We start from the raw sequence: 16,968 nt of genomic DNA on the forward strand, positions 1-16,968 counted from the left end.
ACATGGGCAGCAAGCAGAGGATGAGGCTGACCTGGGTTTTGGTGACGTTAGGTGTGTGTTGTCTCTGCTGGCCTGTGGCTGAGAGGAGACACAGCCCCTGTGTGGTAGGTGAGGTTTGGTTCATGCCTCCTGCTTCACTCTTCCAGGGAACTTCCTTCTCATGCCATTCCCTTTCTGTATCCATAACTTTCCCTTCTTCAAGGACCTCCAAAAGATGATTGTTCCCTTCAAGACACATGCTTTGAAATGGGGGGAGCCCTTAGCTCATTTCTGACCATTGCAGAACGAGATATCGCAGGTGAATTACCCAGCAAGACAAAAGAGCTGAATAAGACTTATTTGAATATCCTACTCCTACACATGCTTTGGTTTTGGGAGTTGGCTTTAATGTGCCTACATTAAAAGTTCTAAGTAGGGAAACAGGTAACTGGTCGTACAGTATGTTGCTGCGTTTCTTGTGTGCGAGTTGGGATCAATGCGGGGGTGACAGCAAAAGAGGAAACCTGTTTTAAAATGAAATCAAAAGCCAAGTGTGGTAGTTGTCCCTCCAGCCAAACAACCTGGGCCAGGATGGTTTAGAGTGGTGGAGGAGCTCAATTCATTGCATGGGCAATGGTTTGATGATACCAGAGGCCTGAGATGGCAAAAGCAGTTTGTGATCTGCTGTGTCAGGGCACTTCCACCACCAGCATCTGTTGACTGACTGGTTTCCACCTCACAGAGGGGAAGTCTTGAGTGTTTTGTGCTACTGTTACCTTCCTCTGCTCCAACAAAAAGCTGATCTGTGTCTGTTTTCTGAATGGATTTATCAGTGTTGGTGGAAGGTCTGGGTTTTGAAGAGAAAGTCGCCTCTGCTTTGGATGTAGTCACACTCCTACAAGAACCCTGGCCTGGTTCACACATCCATGTGTAGTATAACACTGACATTAGGTGGGTCCCACTGCTTTAACTGTGCTTGTTTCCTAGTTCAGGCTCTCCATCCACAGCTCCCAAGATTATAAAGGCCTGGGTGAGTTGGTTTGGATGTGGGCTATCACTGGCAGGATGTCCTGTAGCCCTCTGAAATGAACTGTGGAAGGAGCTCTGAGAGGCTGACACAGGTAGGGAGTGGCATCCTGCAGGTGATGCTGCATGAGCAGGGAGAGCAAGGGATGTCAGTGTTCCTCACCCAGAGATTCAGCTGGGCCTCCCTGCACTGTGAGTAGCAGAGGATGGGACTTAGCAGGCACCATGGAGTAGTTTTCTACCAAGTGCATGCACGTTTCTGCTCCTCAGCTCTGTAAGGGCTTGGTGTGAGGTGCTGGCTTTACAAGCTGTAGATGTGTTCTGCAGGCCCTTAACTGCGGAGCTGAAATGCTCTGTTGTATCCTGTGCCCTGAGTGACAGCGCAGCCCTGGCACCAACAATGTGATGGTTCCTTTCTGGGCCTTAGAAGTCTTCCACTGACTGTCACTGGTTGCATCAAGCCCATGTCACACCAAGCTGTTCAGCTCTGCAGTAGGAGGCTGAGGGCACGCTGGCATTTTGAGCAGGAGCCTGGATCTCTTCAAGGCAGGAGCAGCAACATGAGCAGCTCTGGCTGTGAACTAGCAGCTATGGGGAGAAGAAGTTTGCTTGGTCTGGTGCTGTGGTGCTCAGGTGCTCTGTCTGGTTCAGGATTGTCCAGCAGTGAGTTCACAGAGTGTGTTGTCCACCTCAGTACTCAGCAGGTCTCCACAAGGTGCCCTGGGACAGAGGAGGAACTGTTGCATGTGTGTAGCTTAACTTTTTGCTAAGGTTAGATCTGTGTTAGGTCATTGAGCACAATAAGGGGCAGCAGGGGAGGAATCTCCTGGTGCTGCTCTTCAGCAAACTGGTCCATCTCTAAGCTGCTGTGAAGGGGCTGTTTGATGCAGCACGTTCTGAAGATGCTCTTGGCGTGCTGTAGGTGAGGTTGCCTCACTGGCACAGGATGGGTGATGCTCTGCTGAGGAGGGGTTTCTCACTTACTCCAACCTTCACCACACACAAAGCCCCCTGACATGTCCAGATGTGTGTGAATTCGTGGAGCTGCTGCAGGGCTTCTCAGTGGGATGTGGGGCTGGTGTCTGCAGCCACTGAGTATTCCTGGGTGCCACAAGTGTGAGGAAATGTTGCCTTCTGTCTGCTCCAGGCTACTTTTGCCAGGCTTTTACTGGGCAGTAAAAGTAGCCAGAATGTGAATTATGAGTTGGGATTAGCACGTAGAATCATGGAACGGGTTGTGTTGGAAAGGAGCTGAAAGCTCATCCACTTCCAACCCCTCTCACAGGCAGGGACCCCTTCCACTGGAGCAGCTTGCTCCAAGCCCCTGTGTCCAACCTGGCCTTGAGCACTGCCAGGGATGGGGCAGCCACAGCTTCTCTGGGCACCCTGTGCCAGCGCCTCAGCAAACATCACTGAAGTGATGCCAAACACTTCCAGTGGCAGCACTGATGGGGAGGAATGAGGGGCAGCAGAGCTGTATCACTCCAGGATGGTTTGAGGGGAGCGTAGCAGGTGAATGCCATCACGCTAAGGACAAATCCTGCCCATCCTGGTGCCTCAGCTGCTGTCAAGTCAGCAGTCTGTATCTCAGGGTGTGGTTCCAGCATTGCTGGAGTGGCAGAGCTGGTTTAAGAGGTTTCCGCCCTCCCTCAGTGCCTCAGGAGCTGATGCCCATGAGCCAAATGCTCCTTCAGGGAGTTGTGGATCATGCCCTAGATAAAAGTTGGCAGCAGAGAGGGGCGTCTGATCTAGATTGTCTGTGCTGTGCTGAGCTACTGCCCCACCAGCCAACCTGATGAGAGTGGGGAGGTGGCAGCCTGAGACAGGGTGGGGTTGGAACCTCCTCAGCTGGCTCTGCAGCTGCACCCTGCACCCTCCCTTGAGGCTCTGGGTGCTCTCTGGGGCTCAGGCTCAGGTATTGCAGTGCCTGGGCTCTTGACCATCACAGCTGGGTGCAGTGGCACCCTTGTTTTGGCTGTTGGAGGTTGATGTGACACCCATGAAGGGCAGTGGGTCTGTGGAGGAGGAGACCCACTTGCTCTTAAGTGCTCTGGGTGCACATAGGAGACAAGGGGGGAGTGGAGCGCTGTCTTTCCCATTGCTTGGGGCAGTCTGTGTCCTGCCTTAGCACGGCCCTGCCTCTGGTCAGATCCTTGTGTGAAATCTGAGAGGAGGCCTCTGCCTGTCCCTACCAGCCAAAACCTGAGGCCTCTCCTGTAAACAGCACTGAGCAAACCTGTCCTTACATGTTGGTGTCCACGTTATCCCTTGGGCAAAGGCTCACGTGAGCTTCACAGTACATGGAGTCATCGGCTGAGGGATGAAGCTCTGGGAGCATGGAGGGAAAGGCTTCTCTCTCAGCTGTGTATACAGTGGTGTGGACTGGCCTCAGCACGCTCAGGTGAGGGAGACTGGGATTCTGATGTGTGCCCAGAGTCACAGTGACTTTAATCCTGTGGTTTTCCAGGTCATTTGGTGGTACCAAATCCTTTCTGCAGGATGGGGTGATGGCAAATGCAGGACACAACCCATGGGGCCAGAAAGGCTCAGGCATGGTAGTGTTCATGTGACACTTGTGACAAAAGGGGGCCTACAAGGATGCTGGGGAGGGACTCTTCATTAGGACTGTAGTGATAGGACAAGGGGTAATGGGTTGAAACTTAAACAGGGGAAGTTTAGATTGGATATAAGGAGGAAGTTCTCTACTGTAAGGGTGGTGAGGCACTGGAATGGGTTGCCCAGGGAGGTTGTGAATGCTCCATCCCTGGCAGTGTTCAAGGCTGGGTTGGACAGAGCCTTGGGTGCCATGGTTTAGTGTGAGATGTCCCTGCCCATGGCAGGGGGTTGGAACTGAATGATCGTCAGGTCCTTTCCAACCTGAACTGTTCAGTGATTCTAAGGTTCCAGCCCTTATCCTCACACCACCAAGGGAGGAGATGGCCTCAAAGCAGGGAGAGGGAGGTCAGCAGGAGCTGTGGGCTGGCAGGAGCTGCTTATGTCTGATAAGAGAGCAAAAAGGAGGACGCAGCTGCCTGCCCTCCCTGTGCTGGTCAAGCAGCTGCCCTTGCTCTATCTTGGATGGCTCATGCTGTCCTAAGTGGGATGCAAGGAACACTATCTCCAAATCAGGCTCTGCCTCACTGCTTGTTTGTTCTCCTTGTAACACTGCTCACCACCAGGTGATGATCCCTTGTGGCTGCTGCTGTTTGTTATCCTCAGATCTCGATGTGCTCAACAGCACCAGTCCTGCTGGATACTGACTTTCCCAGAGGCAGTTCCAATGACTTGGGATTTGTTTGTGTGTGCTGGGATGAACCCCATAGATCCTGCAGGTACCGAAGCATGGGATGAGCTGCGGTGAGAGTCTTAGGTAGATGTACATCACCCCCGTTTGAAACCTGGCACTGGGAATCCCTTATCCCATCAAGTGAGTGTTCCTTGAGAAGGATGGGAGTTTGTCTGGATGTGCCCTGTGTGAAACCCTGTCCAGATGTCCCTGCTCTGCTGGACACACCTCCATTCCCTAGTCTAGACAGGACCTGAGCTAGCAAAGTAATTAATCTCTCCCCAGTGCCTCTGCTTCAAACTAAAGACACCACAAATGACTCATTCCAAATGATCCAGGTGTAATAACTGAGCTCTAAATAATTCAGGGACTGTTAAGATTGGATCTGAGCAGCTCTTTGGAAGCTAGCACCCATTGAAGGTGATCCTTGGGAAAGCTTTAGCAATCCCTGTGAGCATTTAGATGCTGAAAGATGCAAGAGTGTGCTGGTCTATGGCAGAAAACATCCTTGAAGCCAACTGGATGAAGTTCCATGTCAGCACAGAGGAACACAGGAGATAGATATCTCAGCTGGTTTCTCACTGTCCCAAACCTCAAGTGTGGTCTGGAAGCTGCAGCACTGACTGAGTGAGCACCAGACAGCACAGGAGTACCTGAAGTTACCTGTGAGTTACCATACAACATCTGCAAGTTACAGCCCTGTCTCCTGTTAATACACAGGAGGAGGCTTTAACAGGGTTATCCCAGCTGGAGAGGATGCTACCAGATCCCCGTGCCCCCAGCACCTGCTTTGTGGTGGCTAATTCTGTCAGGAGCCACCCAGGCAGAGGTTGACTGGCTGGGTCTGGGGAAGAAATGGCACATGTAGGTGTAGTGGTTGTATGCTCAGAAGGTAAAGAAACAAGGTGGTGCACTAACTGTCCCCTTTCAACCGTACCCTGAGTTGCATCCAAAGGAGCGTGACCAGCAGGTCCAAGGAGGTGATCCTGTCCCTCTGCCCTGCTCTCGTGAGACCTCACTTGGAGCACTGTGTGCAGTTCTGGTGTCCTCAACATAAAAAGGACATGGAACTGTTGGAACAAGTCCAGAGGAGGGGCACGAGGATGCTCAGGGGCTGGAGCAGCTCCTGTATGGAGATAGGCTGGGAACACTGGGGCTGTTCAGCCTGGAGAAGAGAAGGCTGCGTGGAGACCTCAGAGCAGCTTCCAGTGTCTGAAGGGGGCCTATAGGGATGCTGGGGAGGGACTCTTCGTTAGGGACTGTAGTGATAGGACAAGGGGTAATGGGTTAAAACTGAAACAGAGGAAGTTTAGATTGGATCTAAGGAGGAAATTCTTTACTGTGAGGGTGGTGAGGCACTGGAATGGGTTGCCCAAGGAGGTTGTGAATGCTCCATCCCTGGCAGTGTTCAAGGCCAGGTTGGACGAGGCCTTGGGTGCCATGATCTAGTGTGAGGTGTCCCTGCCCATGTCAGGGGGGTTGGAACTGGATGATCTTAAGGTCTTTTCCAACCCAAACTGTTCAATGATCTATGAAAATGCCTGAAGGACAGCACTTGTCTTCAGGGGGAGACGTCTGGTGCTGTTGCTGATAGAAGTGTTGCTGATTCCAGAGGAGGGAACACTGTGTGAGCTGGAGAGCACAGGCTGAGCTCTGGAAAGCTCCATTTACAGCCAGAGTTGACTCATTAGTTCACAGACCTCCTTACACAATGGCTGACCTTTTATTTGGGTTGAAGAGGGTAAAAGCAAGTGAAAGAGGTAGAAAGTGAGGAGGAACATGGCACATCATGCATGGACATGTATCTGCAGTGCGGTCCTGTGGCAGCTGCTGCACTGAAGCACATCCCTGTGTGTACTGGAGTGGTGGTGGTAGCTGAGATCCGCCTTACTGGATGTCCTGTCCTGTTTTGGTTCTAATGGAGATAAGAGCAGAGAAGGATCTTGCTTGGTTGCCTTGGGAAAAGCAGGAGAGCCAAGTGGAAGAGCAAATCCTGTGGTAGGATGACAGGGCCTATAATTAGATACCAGAGATCCTCAGCTGTCAGGAGCACTGTGGGGCAGGGAGGGTGGGGAGCTTGTGTCACACAACTGGAGGGGTTGTCTCCACTTGGCCTGGAGAACCTGGTTCAGTTTGGTTTGGGGTGGGGGTCAGGCAGAACAAACCATGCAGAGCATTCCCACTGGGAGGGAGCAGTGGACAGGCACATGCCTCTGTTTGGCAAATGGGATGTGACCATTTCAGCTGAAGCTAAGAAGCTCTCTCTGAGTGCACTTGGAGAAAAGCAGCATTAAAAGGCCTGTCAGTACAACCTGAAGCCAGCATCGTGGGTATCTTCTGTCTTGGATGGTCTCAAGCTAGTTGAGCTGCAGATAGGACTCCTCTTGTTGTGCAAGTGCCTGGGCTGGTCCAGGCTCCATTCCTTTCCTGGAGGGCTGTCAGCCTCTTGAAGGCTGAGGATGGCTCTGGTGATGGTCTTCACTCCCTGTGCTGCCTCCCTTCAGGTACCTGCAGCTCTCCATTGGCAAGGACACTGATGAACTCTGGTATTTGAGGGCCAGGAGGTAGTAAGAACACATTCCTACTGTTCTCTCTAACTCACTACCTCTCGGGTCCTGTCAGTCCTGCTAAGTTCTCTGCTGCATTCCTTGTTCACCCCTTTTCCAGCTTCTAAGAACTGGGTGAGGAGGATGCATCGCTGTCTGCAGGTGCTGTGCTGGCACTTGAGGTGGTTTGGATAAACCTGGCGACAAAGTGGAGCTTGTGAATCCATGATGAGAGAGAGGAGATTGATCCATTTAGAATCCCAGGCTGGTTTGGGTTGGAAGGGAGCTTAAAGCTCCTCCAGCTCCAACCCCAACCCCTTCCACTGGATCAGGGTGCTCCAAGCCCCTGTGTCCTTGAGCACTGCCAGGGATGGGGCAGCCACAGCTTCTCTGGGCACCCTGTGCCAGCGCCTCAGCACCCTCACAGGGAAGAGCTTCTGCCTAAGAGCTCAGCTCAGTCTCCCCTCGGGCAGGTTCAAGCCATTCCCTTGGCCTGTTGGACAGGGTTTCTCTCTGTTCTGTTTCTGTGTGTCCATGCTTGTGCACCTTGTTGCTGTAGGAACAGTGCTGACAGTAAACAGCCCGAGCTGGCTGCCCAGGGCCTCTGAATCCCTGTGGAAGTTGAAGGAGCTTGAACGGGAGGAGATTTTGGGTTGGGATCTACCCGGGGTTCCAGGGTGGTGAGAGGAGACAGGTGAGTTCATGCTTGTGCGGTGGTCTCATGGGGAGGTGGGTGCTGGAAGGGTGCAAGTCTGGGTGCCATCCTGCTGCCAGAAGAGCTGAGGTTGGCTCGTGGTGCTGTGTGTGATGTGCTCGTGTGTGAGTGGGGCTGGGAGGGACAGGCCTGGCAGTTCTACTGCTGTGAAACAGAATGGGTCACTGTGACACTGAGGTGATGAGTGAAGATGTGAACTTTCCTCCTTACACTCCATTAAACACTGCCTGCTTTCGTCTGTCCCTGGATCTTGCATGTTTTAGCTATTGCACTAGCAAGAGTTCAGCAAAGCAACACCCTCCCTACCCCCTTGTATGTCAAGGAAGAGGGTCTGGGCTGTGATCATAGCATAGTTAGGGTTGGAAAGGATCATCAAGTTCCAGCCCTGTCATCTGTGGTTTTTGTTAGTGCTGGTCCTTGGGTTGGGAGCTGGCAGCAGAACGCGCTGGTGTGTCCCAGCCAGGCCTGATAGAGTCTGGAGAAGAGGTCCCCTGATAAGACACAGTGGGGAAGGATGAGGACCTTGCTTGATAGAGCTGTTATCTCCAGCAGCAGATCCCAACCAAGGAGGCACATTCTCAAGTGAGATACTCGGAGGGGATGATCCTGTTTGGTGCTGGCTCTTACCTTGTCTAACCTCTCGTGAGGCAGTGGTGGAAGGGTGCAGGGTGAAGGAGCTGCAGAACTCAGAGGGATGGCAAAGCAATGAGAAGGGGTAAAAGCAGAAAACACTCTCTGTATTTCAGAATAACAAAGAGGCTGGTTTGTGCTGTTCAGTCCAAGGGTGCTCTGGTGCCCCCTTTGCTCTCCCATGTTCCCCTGGCTCTCAGGAGCTGTAATCTTGGGATGGAGCTGGAAGTTGAAATGAGAGGCCTGGCAACGTGTGCTTCTATAGGGTGACACAGCCTCAGCATCTCTAGTTTGCTCTACATGGATATTTCCATGTGTCACTGTATCCCTGAGCTCCTTTGTCCCAGTTGGAGTAAGCAAGGGGCAAGCACTGGGCTTCTTGAGCAAAGGAGGGAGGAGAGTGTGCAGTGATGGTGTAACAGTGCAGAGTATGGGGGAAATACCCATCCAAGTAGGTGGGAGAGGGGCTTGGGACGAGGGCCTGTAGGGACAGGCCAAGGGGAATGGCTTGAACCCGCCCGAGGGGAGACTGAGCTGAGCTCTTAGGCAGAAGCTCTTCCCTGTGAGGGTGCTGAGGCGCTGGCACAGGGTGCCCAGAGAAGCTGTGCCTGCCCCATCCCTGGCAGTGCTCAAGGACACAGGGGCTTGGAGCAAGCTGCTCCAGTGGAAGGGGTTGGGGTTGGAGCTGGAGGAGCTTGAAGCTCCCTTCCAACACAAACCATTCCATGGTTCTGTGGTTTCATGCCCCATCCATGTTCTTCCCAATGGCCCTGGCTTGTACTCCTTCTCCATAAGCATCCCAGGCCCTGTAGCTTGTACTTCAGGCAGCCTGTTTCTGTCCTCTTGAGAGGACAGTGTCAGCTTAGCAGGAATCACCGTGCACATCCCAAAGCTTCCTGTGTTTTTGCTCTCCTGTGGTCCAGCCTTGCTCAGTTTGAGTGATGGGACAGAACTGGCAGCAGGTTTCTGCAGAGCTGGGCTGGGGCACTGGGAGCTCTTCCCCACTGAAAACTCCAAGTCATTCCTCTGCATTCCCAGCATGTTGTGGGCAGGGAGTTGCTCTGCCTTTCCCAGCACAAGGAGGAGTAGTGCTGATCTACTAATGTGAGATGAGCTGTACATCTCTGAATGCATATGGCTCCATCTGCCCCTCTTGCTGTGATCTGTGTGGGCTCAGCAGCCTGGAGGTGAATGGTCTAGGCTTTTCCCAGTGGGAATATGGATAAATGCATGGAGGTTTCAAGCTAAAAAGTTGGAGAAGCTGGTTTGCTTTGTTCCATTTGGGGGATGCTCTATTGCCTTACTATCCAAAGCAAAAAGTAGTATCAAAGTTGGTGATGCTCATCTACCACATGCTGGGGACACCCCGGTAGGGAAAGGGCTCTACACAGCAGGCTTTTTCCTTGGATTCCTTCTGGTTTGGAATGGTGGGAGGTAATTAAAGGGGTTTCCTCAGTCTGCATGAGAAATAATAAGGCTGAATGTCAAAGAGTGGCTTTAACACAGTGTGTGTGGCTCAGAGGATGAGTGTTCAGTCCTGAAGCGTGGCATGGTGGGGGATTTGATGGGCTTCCATGAGCTTCTTTAGGCTGACACAGAATCCATGCAGGTATTGTGCAGGTACCAGGGTGCTATGGCTGGTGCTGGGTATGGGCATGGGTGACTTGAGGGTTGGTAGTGCCATAAAGCTGGTTGGGACAGTGATGGCACATTGAAATACACTGCAGGGGATTGGAACTGCTTTCCTAGGAGCAGTGTTTCCTCCCTGGCACTGTTGCCATCCATCTGTGTTGTGATGTGATGTGATGCAGCGTGTTCCCCTGGCTCGTGGGTTTGGTGCTGGGGCTGGGCAGTGTGGGGTTTAGCAGCAGCAGCTGGACTCCTCCTTGGCCTGTTGGAGCTGCCCATGTCAGCCTTGCTCCAATTCCCCTATTGCTCCTTGTGTGCATCCAGTTTCATAACCCAAAAGTGCAAACCAAAGCGTTCTCCTCCATCGTTCTGAACTGCTGCCAGCCCTGCTCGTGACAGGAATCCCTCCTGGAGCTGTGAAGCCTGGAAGAGCTCCAGTTCCACATAAATCCTGTTCCCTCCTCAGCCTGGTGCTTTTGAGTCTGGATCCAGCAATGTGCAGCCTGGGATGTGCCAGTTCTCCTCGCCGGGTTTGGAGGGAGACGGGAGATGCTGAGGGGCATTGAACCAGGTTAGTTCTTGGGTTCCTCTTGTGAAACCAGGCAGCGTGAGGTAGTTTAGGATGGCCACATTGTCCTGGTGGGCATCACTGGTGGATAGGGCACACAGAGCTGCTGAAAAGCCACCTGCAACTTTGTCCTTGCCTTGGGACACATAGGGCCACTGAGAAGTTGTCCTGTACCACTTGCTTGGGGGATTATGGCCTTCTCTTCAGATCCTATTGCAGTGCAGCCTCCTAGTTGGGGATCAGTGAGCCCAGGACCACTTCACTGACCATCTCTGGGGCACTGGCTGTTAGTTGGTGTGCAAATGGGTCTGCAGGGCCAAAATGTTAACAGAAAATGGGCGCATCCTTATAGGACCCTCTGCATCCCAGGGGTGACAGGAGGTGCTGTGGTTTGGTTGTTGCTTCCTATGCTGGGGAGGAAGAGGAGCTGAGGGGAAGCTGAAGGGACTGAAGGTGGGGAGAGAAACACAGGTAACATGCTTGTATGGAGCAGAGCTTGGAGCCTGGACCAGGAGCTGAAGTGGGAGGTGCAGGTGTGGAGGAGAGGGATCTAGAAAGGAAAAGCTCTTGTGCTTAAGCTAAGCAGTGACCTGGCACACTGCTCATTGGATGGCATAGGCTTTGTGCCTTGGTTCTTCGTGCTGTAGCTGAAAATACCTGCCAGGGAGAGTCTTCTGTGTGTGGTCAGTGCTGGCACTGGCATCTGCTCTGCCCTGCATCTGCCTGGTGGTGGCCTTGCTGCTTCCATCCTCCTGCCTTTGCCTCTGCATTCCCAGAGGACCAAGACCCTTTCCCACAGAGAAGTTAAACTCCTAAAGGAGGAGAGTTGAGCTTGGTGCTTTGTTACCACTTTGGATGTGTTGCAGCAAAGTAAACCTACAGAGGGATGGGTGGGAAGGAGACACCCAGTGAGGAACCCGAGGGGTGAAGGAGGAGGATGCACTGCTAAGTCCCTTTGTTCTGTACATGTGCTGGGAGCCAGGTAGAAGCTGTAATACCTGCAGTGAAAGGAGTTTGGAAGGAAGGAGTTCAGGCACTTGTCTGCTTTCTTTATGTCAGCATCCTGGCTCTGAAGGAGTAAGGGAGGGCTGTGGGAGGCTTCAAACCAGGCTGGAAACACAGCAGGTCCAGGGGAGGAGGCATAGGGAGAGGAAAAGCAAGGGGTGCAGTGGTCTCCTGAAGCAGTAGGAGCCGTGGCACAGCAGGAGGAAGGTTCCTGGGCCTGGGAGATGGATCCATTGGGAGATGAGGGAGGGAATGGCAGCAGACAGGACAGGAAGTGACTGAAATACTGTGGTGTTTGCTGGTTTCACTCTGTCAATAGGGGAGGCCCTGTCAGCAGCAGGACGGCTTGTTCTGTCTTCAGATGTGACCTTGTACTTGTTCTGCTCTCAACAACTCCCACAGGAGACTCATCTTCAGCCAGCTAGCAGTTCCTTTGCCATCAGAGGTTGCTGTGCTCCATGGAGGCAGCGCTTCCAGGTGGAGAGGTGTCCAAGGAAGGGTTTGGAAGGAGCTGCATGAGGCCCTTCGCTGGGCATCCCTGGAGGGAGACTGCAGTGGAAAGGATCAGAGTAGAAGGGATGGCACTGATGCTGTCTGCAGGATTAATATCCATGCTTCCTATTTCCTACATTAATTGAATGGTACCCAAGAGAGCCAGAAATGGGGAAGGACAGTTGTTTTGGGTGAGGGCTGCTGGCCGGTGTTGGAGGATGGATAAACTGCCTCTATCCTGACCCTGTCTGACACAGAGAGAGGCTTTGGACTGTTTGTCAGGTCTTCCTTACTAAAACTCTCATTGGGATGAATAATGCCTGAATCCTGACACAGATCTTGGAGCTGAAAAGGAAGCAATATTTAAACATCACTGCCTCGTGCTGAGGTTGTCTGACAGGTGTATAGAAATGTGATATGGAGCCAGGATGAGAACACTGGGGCTGATCAGCCTGGAGGAGAGAAGCTGTGTGGAGACCTCAGAGCAGCTTCCAGTGTCTGAAGGTGGCTACAAGGATGCTGGGGATGGACTCTTCATCAGGGACTGCAGTGATAGGACAAGGGGTGATGGGTTCAGACTGAAACAGGGGAAGTTCAGGCTGCAGATAAGGAAGAAGCTCTTCCCTGTGAGGGTGCTGAGGCGCTGGCACAGGGTGCCCAGAGAAGCTGTGGCTGCCCCATCCCTGGCAGTGCTCAAGGACACAGGGGCTTGGAGCAAGCTGCTCCAGTGGAAGGGGTCCCTGCCCATATCAGGGGTTGGAGCTGGATGAGCTTTAAGGTCCCTTCCAACCCAAACCATTCCATGATTCTGTGATGTGCCTGACATTTACCTCTTGCTTCACTGGGGCTGAGCTTCACCCAGGACACCCTCAGGAATGGCGGCTTTGGGGGTGTTTGCTGATCTCCTGTTTGGAAGTTGCACTCAATTCCTTGCCTGAGCCAACAGTTGAGGCATCGCTCTGTGCTGCAGGAAGGATTTGTGCAGCTGGATCTCCACTTGTCCCTAAGCTTGGACACTGAGCACATCCGTCCTCATGTGGAGACCTGATCTGGGGCCTGTGCTCTGTGAACGGGGCCATGAGGAAGCCGCAGGCTCCAGGAGGGGAAAGCTGCTGCAGAGATCGGCCCAAAGCCCCCGCAGATGCTGCCTCTCCCCAAACACTCTCTTGGAAGCTCTTTTCCTTCCTCCTGCCCGCTCTGCACCCACTGGGATGTTGTTGTTCCCCACCCTCCCAAGACAACAATGACATGAAAGCGCTGCAGCACGAGAGGCGGTGTCTAACACAGAGCTCTTTGTATTGTGGCAGCTCTTGGGGGTCCTCAGCCCCCACTGGGATCCTGGTCTCCTCTGTGCTGTGCGGATGAGGAGGCTGGGCTCTGCCCTGCCCACAGGAACCAGTGCTGGGGCTGATGCCTGCCTGATGACAGGAGTATTGGACTGTGGCATTTGCTCGGCTGGATGCGCCCGTCCGTGTTCTGCATCTGTTTTCCCTATTGCAAAGGGAGTTGGGGTGTTTCTGCCTCTTCCCCTGGTGTTCACACCGTTGCAGTGTGGTTGTCTTCTGTTTGCTTTGAGGCTGTGCTGTGAATGGGATCGGGGAAGACCTGGAATGGTTCCCTGATTCCCCAAACAGATCCATGGGTGGGTCTAGCTGGGATAAAGGGAAGTTTTGTCTCATGTCATGCGAGTCCATGACAGTGGCATCATCTGAAACTTGTGTTTCTTTGCTCATGGAGTTTGTTAGTGAATGACCAGATCATCTGCTTCACATTCATGTAGGCTGGGATCTGTCCTCAAAGCCTGGCTCTGTCAGTCCTGGTGGGATTGCCTTCTTCCTGAGCTGCATCCACCCGAGGCACCAGCAGGATCTGGATCAGGCCTGGCCATGTGGTCACATTGCTGCTAAATGAGCTGCTCTGCGCAGTCCAGAGCCTGGGCTGGCTCGGTGCCACTTCCAGAAGGACAGGCAGTGCCCGATGTGGCTGGCATGCAGGCTGGCAGGGCAGGAACTGTGTTCACACCAGATGGAAATCTGGAAGGGAGCTGCCAGGCTGAGCTTGCACAGGGCTAGAGCTCAGTTGTGTGGCTGCAGCGGTCTCAGTGTGGGGGAGACTCCAAGGAATAAAGAACCATGGAATGGTTTGTCTTGGAAGGGGCTTAAAGCCCATCCAGCTCCAACCCCAACCCCTTCCACTGGAGCAGCTTGCTCCAAGCCCCTGTGTCCTTGAGCACTGCCAGGGATGGGGCAGCCACAGCTTCTCTGGGCACCCTGTGCCAGCGCCTCAGCACCCTCACAGGGAAGAGCTTCTGCCTAAGAGCTCAGCTCAGTCTCCCCTCGGGCAGGTTCAAGCCATTCCCCTTGGCCTGGCCCTACAGGCCCTTGTCCCAAGCCCCTCTCCAGGTTCCCTGCAGCCCCTTTAGGCACTGGAGCTGCTCTAAGGTCTCCCCTTAAGGAGCCTTCTCCTTACTCATCCATGCTGTAGTCACTCAAACCCGAACTTCTGCATGTCACCCTCTTTCCTGTCCTGGCAGTAGCTATGGAATGGTGACAAGGAGCAAGCTAATGCCAGCTGGCATTCCACAGGGATAAAGGAAATCTGAGCACATCAGTTGGACACCAGCGTGTCTGTGAGGTGAGAGCACAGGAGGGGTTTCCCTGCTATGTTGGTTACCTGCCTGCTCCTGCTCCCTGGCTTTTCAGGCCACCAGTGTCCTTGGGTACGTGCTGTCCTCTGCCCTTGCTGTGAGGGGTACCTGCTTGAAACAGGTCTGCAGGCAGACATCATCCCTATGGCTGGAGCTGCATTCCAGCCTGGATCTCCTGGGATGAGAGCTCCATGGTTAAACTCGACACCTGACTTTCAGCCCAGTGCAGTAACCCCTGCTGTGTCCTGGAATACCACGGAGGCTTCCAGTCTGGGAGCCAGATAGAGCTTGGTAAGAGCCTGGTTTGGATGCACTTGCACAGGGAGCTGCTCTTCCCTAAACCTCTCAACTTCAACTGTCTGGAGTAGGAGCAGGTCAGGCCACAGGCACAGCCTGGTCCTGCAGTCTGCCTGATCCCAAACTCACGGCCTACAGGGCCCAGCATCCTCCACTTCATTATGCTCATCCTCTGATGGGAATTGTCTGTGGGGCCTGCACTCCTAAGCCTTGTTTCCTTGTTTCCCTTGCCTGGGAATGGGCTAAGTGCAAACCAGTCGTGCTGGAAGGCTCTTTGTGTGCTTGCAGAGTAGTCTGAGGTCTCCTGTAGCTGCTCTTGTGCCCCCAGCATTCAGAGGTGTCCTGGCAGGAGCCACAACAGGCAGCTGATGTCGGACAGCATCACAGGGCAGGATCTGAGCCGTGTTTCAGCTGCACAGGGAAGGGCCCAGACAGGCACAAGGAAGCACCGGGGCTGCTGCATCTTCTCTGGAAGCATGGAAATAGAAAGGGAAAGCTGCAGATGAGGTTTCCTTGAGGTGCTTGCCAGCATGACCTAAGCCCTCTGCACTCTGGTGCAGCACTCTTCAGGGCAGGAGTGAGGGACAGGCTGAGAGAGCTGCGCTGGGGCAGCCTGCATAAGGAAAGGCTCCTCAGGGTTCAGGATACTCAGGGCTCTTTCTGGGATGCTCCCAGCCCTGTATCCCTGCCTTGCAGATGAGGTGTTGGTGTCCCTATCCAGGTGTCTGGGAAGGCTAATGAGCTGTTAATAGCAAGGAGAGGTAAGGAGCTCTGCTTTGATGGCAGGGAAGTGAGTTGTGAATTGATCAGCTTCCTTGGAAGTGTGAGGCTGGAGGTATCAGGAGTTGTCTCCACATGCTCCTGCACTGGTGAGCTGATGGGTTTTAGAAGCATCTTTAAAGCAATACATATGTACAGGGCAGGAGAGGGGGAGCCTTTCCCTTCCACTGGTGCTGTTTACATAGGTAAGACTATAAAGAATCCCAGCCTGGTTTGTGTTGGAAGGTATGTTAAAGCTCATCCAGTCCCAGCCCTTGCCACGGGCAGGGACCCCTTCCACTGGAGCAGGGTGCTCCAAGCCCCTGTGTCCTTGAGCACTGCCAGGGCTGGGGCAGCCACAGCTTCTCTGGGCACCCTGTGCCAGCGCCTCAGCACCCTCACAGGGAGGAAGAGAGGGACCAGCAAAGCAAGGTAGTGATCGGTGAGGGATGGTTGTACCCAGGTGTGTTTGAAGCTGTGATGGGTTTGGGGGAGCAGGGGTTAAGGGGAAGGGGAGAGAGGCCAGGCAGGGCTGGGGGCAAAAGAAACCCTTACCCATGCCAGGGCTTTCATCAAGAGAGCCTAAAACAAGGAAGAAGTGAGCTGTCAAACACCCCAGGCAGTGGGAGGTTGTGCAGGGCCTGGAGATGCACGGAGGGGAAGCTCAGGTTGGATCTGAGGCAGAAGCTCTTCCCTGTGAGGGTGCTGAGGCGCTGGCACAGGGTGCCCAGAGAAGCTGTGGCTGCCCCATCCCTGGCAGTGCTCAAGGACACAGGGGCTTGGAGCAAGCTGCTCCAGTGGAAGGGGTTGGGGTTGGAGCTGGAGGAGCTTTAAGCTCCTTTCCAACCCAAACCATTCCATGACTCGATGTGCACGCTGCTCACCTCATTAGTGATGGTGAATTTTGCCATCCCAGCATCATGACCCATGGCTTTTGGTTGGATGTGACCCTGTTCCCGTTGCCACCAGGCTGCTGCCTCCAGCTTCTAGGCCCAAATGTGACAGCAGCTGCTGCATCATCTCCTGCCCCATCCCTGCCTCTCTGCTATCCCCACTGGTGTGAATGCTTTACAGCAGGAGCATCCCGAATTGGGTGAAGGCAGCTTGGCTAATTCAGACCAGGTTCACTTTTATCTGGGGGGATTTAGGGAGCATTCCCACAAAGGAAGCATGGAGGGGTGGCAAACAGCTGGGGACAGTAATTCCTACCAGATCCAGCACTGCTGGAAGAGGATGTCTGTCAGGCATCCCAGTACAGACGTACTTAGAGACCCTGTCAGAAAAGGGTTGTTTCCCCTCCTGCTGCTCCCACACACACAAACAAGGGAATAAATTAGCTTCTGTGCATAACCAAAGCTGAAAACTTGAGGACTGTCTTCAGCATAAACC

General features: G+C 53.5%; 1 protein-coding gene across 1 annotated transcript in view; it reads left to right on the plus strand.

The window, feature by feature from the left end:
- Positions 1 to 16,968, plus strand: part of KDM2A (lysine demethylase 2A) — a 47,196-nt gene that overhangs the window by 3,438 nt on the left and 26,790 nt on the right. The window lies entirely within an intron of this gene.

The sequence above is a fragment of the Neopsephotus bourkii genome, unplaced genomic scaffold, assembly GCF_033783945.1.
Source record: "Neopsephotus bourkii isolate Nb327-2 ecotype Australia unplaced genomic scaffold, CSIRO-AGI_Nbou_v1 NB_409, whole genome shotgun sequence".
NCBI lineage: Eukaryota > Metazoa > Chordata > Aves > Psittaciformes > Psittacidae > Neopsephotus > Neopsephotus bourkii.